At 32.2% G+C, this 7,614-nt stretch overlaps 1 pseudogene; it reads left to right on the forward strand.

Moving 5' to 3' along the window:
* The first annotated feature begins 6,465 nt into the window (after positions 1-6,465).
* LOC110259739 (olfactory receptor 2L3-like) lies at positions 6,466-7,398 on the forward strand (annotated as a pseudogene).
* Positions 7,399-7,614: the final 216 nt, after the last annotated feature.

Genomic DNA, 7,614 nt, shown 5'->3' on the forward strand with positions numbered 1-7,614 from the left:
GAAGGAAATAAACATCCAGATTCAAGAAGACCAAAGAATTCAAAATAAATTAATCAAAGTGTCTTCACTAAAATGAATAACTCAAGGAAATTGTAAATCTTATTTTAAAATTTAATTTGCAGCAATATTATTCTTTTGCAAGTAAAAGCTATAATTAATTTACTTACTGGAAATTAGGAGAAATATAAAAATATTTACTGTTTTATTTCCATAAGTATGCTTTTTGAATATGTTCAAATTTATTGCATCAAAATTAGTGATATTTATTTTGTTTAATATGTGAAAATTACTTTATACTGTAATGGGTATTTCTGTCTGAATGGAAACAATTGAAAATAGATAATAACAAAAAATAAATCACAGGATACTCTCATACAGTGGCTATTTTAAGAATTGTTGCTTTATGTTTTTATTAAACTAACCATATTGCATTTACCTTATTAAACTTTTAGACAATATAATAAAAACTGAGAAATACATTAATACATGCAGATTTATCATTCATGTGCACTGACTGAACAACAATATTTAAAATATATGATAAAACATGTTTAGAGACATAATATTAGAAGAAAATGAATGAACAATTTGTGTCTTTACCCACTGACTTGGCCCTTAACACACTTGTAAAAACACTGCTAGAAGTTATCAAAACTCTTTCCCTAAATTTGGATTCTAGCCATCCTGGGAAAATAGTGACTTAACCTATATTGGCTAAATCTCAGTGGACATTCCTAAGCAAATTAAAAAAAAAAAAGCATTAAAATAAATCTCCAGGTAAAGAAGTCCTATAATTATTTTGCCCCTGAGTTTCCAAGGAGGTTTTAAAATGTCATTTGCAGAGATGAAAGATTAATACATATATTCACTTAGAAAGTTTTCCAAGAAGTTTACTCAGAAAATGACTTTATATGATGTCCATTGGACCTCTGTCTGCTAATCAAGCCAGTGCGTTTTTGAAAGTGTGGACATAACAAAAGGTACTAATTCTAATAATATGTTTATTTTTATTCACCACAGAAGAGGAGAGACTCTTCAGAAAGTGCTTAAGAGAAATTTATTCAGCATTAAGTACTTCTCTTTAAATAGCAAGCAATGAATAGATCTAGGGATTTTTACCTTATTAGCCAGGGAACTCAAAAATAAAACTTTGACTGGAGTTGGTTTGAACAAGATATATAAATAACTTATGCTAAAAAATATATCACAACAAAATAAAAATATAGATGGACTCTTCAAATATGTATTCATGTATTTTAAGATATGAAGCTCTTTTAAAATTAAAACATGTTATTAGACAGTTGAGAATTGACCAGATTGTAAATGGTGAAATGATAGAAAAACATCAAGACTGATATCATAGGAGCTGCTGATATTGCCTAGGTACTACTTTTCTGGGCTTATGGTGAATGGAACTTCCCTCAACTATATCGTATTCTGAGATATAGTTGAAGGTAGCTATAATATTCTATGACAAATCTGGTAAGAAATATTTATATGCATTAACATGATACTTTAATTATGAGAAGAATTTGTTTGTTCCTAATTGCATCAAGACATTTATAGAGAAATAAGAAGTTAGATAAATAGTGTTGATTAAAGAAGGGATGGTTCATTGCATCCACAGCCTGTGATGTGGCCTCTGGAAATGGGAAGGATTGCAACAAGTAAAGAATGCTTTATACATAGCAGCAGTAATATTTTATTCCTTAGGGGTAGAGATGCTTTTAAGAAACCACACTGTATAATAACATATTTACCGATTCTATTATATCAATGTTTTGGCAGTTTGGGTTATAGTTTGTGTTGAACTCATTCATGATTTAAAGTAATCCATTTAGGAATGTGTGTTATATCCTATATAAAAGTTAATTAATAAATAGAACAATTTAAGTGGGAGGTATAGCAAGTGACTGCACTTTTTACTATACTGTTCAGCAGAAATGGTAGAGTATGAAATGGACATCATAAATTATTTTGGGATTTAATTCATAAATGCACTTTGTATATGCAAAGTGAGATGAGAGGCTTGGAAGATGCTTTGGAGGTTCTCAACTGATGCTTTAAGAACACATGTCACACTTATGGATTCCAATCTCAAATATGGATTGTGAAAGACAGTGTATCTTATTTCTTATTTCTTATATATTTTTCATTAATAAAGATGGGTAAACAGTGTACTCTTGGTAAATTTAACACTGCTTTCTACTTGTTCTTTTAAATTAATCCACAGTTTTAATCAAAATTTAGAAATTACTTGTCTAGATTCTACATTAAAACACGAAATGGAATATATATATAGTGAAGTTCAAAATTGATTTATAAGATATGGACATATATAAATGTCCATATAATATATGGATATATAAAAATAAATATACATATGTATATATACACATATTGTGTATGTATATATACACACATAGACACACACACACACACACACACACATACATAAAGCATCTCTACTCCTGAGGAATAAAATTACATTACCTCTGCTGTTTTAAAGCATTCACTATTTGCTGCAATCTTTGCCATTTCCAGAGGATAAATCACAGCCTGTGGATAAAATGAATCATAGATAGATAGATACAGATATAGAAGATAGATTGTTAGATAGATAGATAGATAGATAGATAGATAGATAGATAGATAGATAGATGGATAGATAGATGATAGATAGACAGGGCAAGCAATATGAGAATCCAGCAGTCTGTATATTTTAAGGCAAAGTCACTTTAAGTTTCTGGATCCCAATTTCATCGTCTATAAAATGTCAGATGTGATTTTGAGCTTGATAGTGATCAGGAACAAATACAATGTAGTCTGAAATGCATCCTGATACATTCTACATGCTAGCTTACGGAGATGGTCAACAAAAGTTTACACCTTGATTTTTTTTTCTTCTATATAAATACGGTATAGATTCAAGGACTGATTTTTTCTTTGTTTTTCTAATCAAAAACTCATCATCAGAATTTTTTTTTGCTAGCTCTTTTCCTCTTGTAGGTCATCAGTGATGATGCATTGATTGCAATGCTTTTAAAAATATTAAAAATCAGAGATTTACAATGTTTTATAAATTGAGGTAGGTTATTTATTATTTTTCCAGTGGATAAAACTAAAATAAAAATGAATAATAAGCAATTTATATCTATTTTTATTAAGATAAAATGTAAAAATTAATAAATTAATGAATTGAATAAATAAAGCAGAATTCCTCTTGTGGCTCAGTGGTAGAATAACCTGACTAATATCCATGAGAATGTGGGTTCAAATCTGGCCTGGCTCATTGGGTTAAGGATCAGGTGTTGCCATGAGATGTGGTGTTTTCCTGTGTTTATTGACTATTTGTGTATCTTCGGCTATGTATTTATTCAAGAGCTCCCTCCATTTTTAAAGTAGTTTTTCTGTGGTTGTAGAGTCGTGCAGTTCTTTATATACTTCCCATATCAATTCATCATCTGGTATAAAAATGAGAGTCTAGTTCCATCCATGTTTCTGCAAATGGCATTCTTTTGTTCCTTTTTATGGCTGAGAAGTATTCCACTGTGTATATATACCACCTCTTTCTAATATGATCATCTATTGATGGACATTTGGGTTGTTTCCATGTCTTGGCTATTGTGAATAGTGCTGCAATGAACATGAGGGTGCATGTGTCTTTTTTAAGGAAAGTTTTGTCTGGGTATATGCCAAGAGTGGGATTGCCAGGTGACATGGTAGTTCTATATATAATTTTCTGATACCTCCATGCTGTTCTCCATACATTTTTCTACATTTAATATCATGTTATTTGTTAACTAAGAAGATTTTACTTCCACTACTAACCAAATTAGAAGTGTCAAAGGGTATATCCTTGACTTTTCCTTCTCTTAAAGGAAAAGTTTTCAATCTTCACAATTAATTATAATGTTAGTTTTAAGTTCAATTTTTACCTGACATCAGTTTTATCTAACTTTAATATTTTATTCAAGTAGAGTTAAGAACATAATCTCAACAGTCCACAGAACAAATCAGTGGTTTCATAGCTCACTCCTCTAGTTCAACATGGCACATATTTTTATATAGTTTTGCCACATTTTCTCCTATTTACCCATGTATTTTTACCAATATGCTTATCTTCTCATGCTTAATTACTAAATAGTAAGTATCATCTCTTGACTTTTACTCTGGCTACAGCGGTTGAGAACTTCCCCCTCTACACACAGCCAACTCCACCTCTTTTTCTCTTCCCCCATACTTTCACCGTAGTTACATCCCACTTTATGTCTGTGGTGGCAAGGTTAAAAGCATTTATCCATCTGCTAGTATATTTTGCTAAAACACAAACATATTAATTATTGTAAAATCTGATATTTTAGTATTTCTATGTAAATAAATTCTACTCATTATTGGTATTTTTCATCAAAAACACTTATAATTATTATGAACACTTATAATTATATAGTTATAATTATTAATTTTTTAGTTTGCTAGAACCTTCGATGCCTGACACATTTAAAAAACACATGTAATAATATTCATGTTCTAATATGCTAATGTATCAGACTTCTTTGAAGATGCAAGTCCTGTTTTATAAAATGCATTATTTTCCACAGTTTTCAGTCATTTTTAGCTCACTGTTTATGAGTATGTGTGAATGTATATTTGTGTGAGTGTATGTGTGCATCTTCCTTTTTCATGCTTCAGACTTCCTTAAAAGGCTGTTAAGGTTTGTTTATATAAAAATAGTTACAACTAAAACACTACATTCTCTTCAGAACTGATTCACTTACAATGTCTCTGGAGAATTTCTCTTCCCAAGTCCATGAAAAGTCTCCCAGGATCAATTTTCTATTTTCTGTCTAAATGACTGAACATTCCTCTTTCCAAATTTCTTCATTTAAAGGCTTATCTATACTTACTATATCTTATGCTTATCTTCTCTGGTTTAATTTACAGTTTATATACTTTTTATATGATCATGATAGTTGGGCTTTAACAGAGGGAGATTATAAAGTTTTAAATCTACACCCTAATCAAGAGTTGAAAAACAAAACTTTAACTATAAGAAACTAAAAGGTAAAAATTAAATGTGTAAGACAAAGCACCAGAAACCAATGCATATTATATAAGTGTTAGAGAAATAAAGAGACATAAAACTTGTGCTATTTGGGAGAGCTTGTACAAAATTATGTCAAATTATAAATCAAAGCTGCGAGAAGTATAGTGTATAGATATACAAGCAAAGGCTCTATTTTAACTACATATTCAGAAACTCATTAAAGAGCAGAAGAGAGTGATGATACTTTTTTTAAATGATACTTGAAAATAAGGACTCATTTTATTTATTTTATTATAACACACACACACACACACACACACACACACACACACACACACACAAACATATATATACACACCTGCAGCATATGGAAGTTCCTAGGCCAGAGGTTGAATCCAAGCCATAGCTGCAACCTATGCCACAACTACAGCAATGCCAAATCCTTTAACACATTTTACTGGGCTGGGGATTTAATCTTCACCTCCATAGCAACCTAAGCCACTGCTTTTGGGTTCTTAACTCACTGTGGTGCCACACCAGGAACTCCAGGATTCATTTTAGATTTCATAAAAGATGAACCAGGTTGATACCTAACTTCAAGGAAGATCATTTTGACATTTCTGAGCAAAGAAAGCTAATAAAGAAAAATAGATTCTCAACATGAGCTGATAGGCTGCAAAAGTTTTAGAGTCAAACATGCATTAACATGTTACTTTAATTATAAGAAGAATTTATTTTGAAAGATAAGTCATTTGGTAATGGTAATAAACATTTACACATAATAGAATTCTATAGTGTATGCATTAACACTGATGTCCTATGAATATATTTTGATTATGATATTTGATTTTGATATTATGTGACTTTTTATAGGACCGAAAAACATATTTATCCTAATACAATCAAAATAATTTTTTATTATTTGTTTATTTTGCTTTTTAGGGCCTTACCTATGGCATATTGAGGTTCCCAGGCTAGAGGTCCAATCAGAGCTATAGCTGCCAGCCTACACCACACCACAGCAAAGCCAGGTCCAAGCTGCCTCTGAGACCTACACTGCAGCTCATGGCAACACCAGATCCTTAACCCACTGAGCGAAGACAGGGATCAAACCTGAAACTTCATGGTTCCTAGTCAGATTTGCTTTCACTGCACCTTGATGGGAATACCATAATAATGTTTTTATAACTACACAAATTCTTCAAAAACCCTTGGGCTGAAAAATGTTTGCATATTTAAATTTTAAACCTTGGCTCAAACCTAATATTTTTTTAAATGATAATCCAGTTCTTCATTTGAGTTGAATTTTTTAAAATAATACGCAGTCTGACTAAAGAACAATTTAAAATGGCTTCTTATTTTAAACCTGACTGACTTACTCTTGTGTCTGCCTTTAGGAAATATTGTATGAATGCCACATGGAAAATTATAATCAAACATCAACTGGTTTTATCTTATTGGGGTTATTTCCCCCTTCAAGAATTGGCCTGTTTCTTTTTATTATCATTGTTCTCATTTTCCTAATGGCTCTATTTGGCAACTTCTCCATGATTCTTCTCATCTTTCTGGACATCCATCTTCACAAACCCATGTATTTTTTACTTAGTCAGCTGTCCGTCATGGACCTGACATATATTTGCAATATTGTCCCCAAAATGGCCTCCAACTTTCTGTTTGGGAACAAATTTATCTCTTTCATTGGTTGTGGGGTTCAGAGTTTCTTCTTCTTGACTATAGCAGGTACAGAAGGATTGCTCTTGGCCTCTATGGCTTATGATCGTTATGTGGCCATTTGCTTTCCTCTTCACTACCCCATCAGAATCAGCAGGAGAGTGTGTGTATTGATGATAATGGGATCTTAGATAATGGGCTCTATCAACTCCTGTGCCCACACCACATATGCCCTCCATATCCCTTATTGCCAGACCAGGGCCATCAATCATTTCTTCTGTGATGTCCCAGCCATGTTGACTCTGGCCTGCATGGACACATGGATCTATGAATACACGGGGTTTGTGAGCACCATTGTCTTCCTCTTGCTACCTTTCATCGGTATTACATGTTCCTATGGTCATGTTCTCCTTGCTGTCTATCGCATGAACTCAGCAGAAGGGAAGAAGACGGCCTATTCGACCTGCAGCATCCACCTCACTGTGGTTACTTTCTACTATGCACCCTTTGTTTACACTTATCTACGTCCCAGATCCTTAAGATCTCCAACAGAAGACAAGGCTTTGGCTGTCTTCTACACAATCCTGACCCCATTGCTCAACCCTATTATCTATAGCTTGAGAAATAAGGAGGTAATGGGGGCCTTGAGAAGAGTAATGCAGAGAATCTACTCTATGTAACTATAGACAAAGTTTTTCTACGATTACCAGGAATTGCATATAAATCCATTCATCTGCATTCAGTAATTGAAATATTATTATTACATGCAAGGACTACAATTAATCTAAAGGAGAAGAAAATAATTCATTCATGTGGACAAAATTATCATTCATAAGTAATGTGATACAACTTATATCATTATCTATATGAATGATCATGCATAGCATTGTTATTTT

The sequence above is a fragment of the Sus scrofa genome, chromosome 2 (assembly GCF_054392235.1).
Source record: "Sus scrofa isolate SSC_HxYL_T2T_F1_AM1 chromosome 2, Sscrofa_HxYL_maternal_Yorkshire_Landrace_v2.0, whole genome shotgun sequence".
In the NCBI taxonomy this organism is placed as follows: Eukaryota; Metazoa; Chordata; class Mammalia; order Artiodactyla; family Suidae; genus Sus; species Sus scrofa.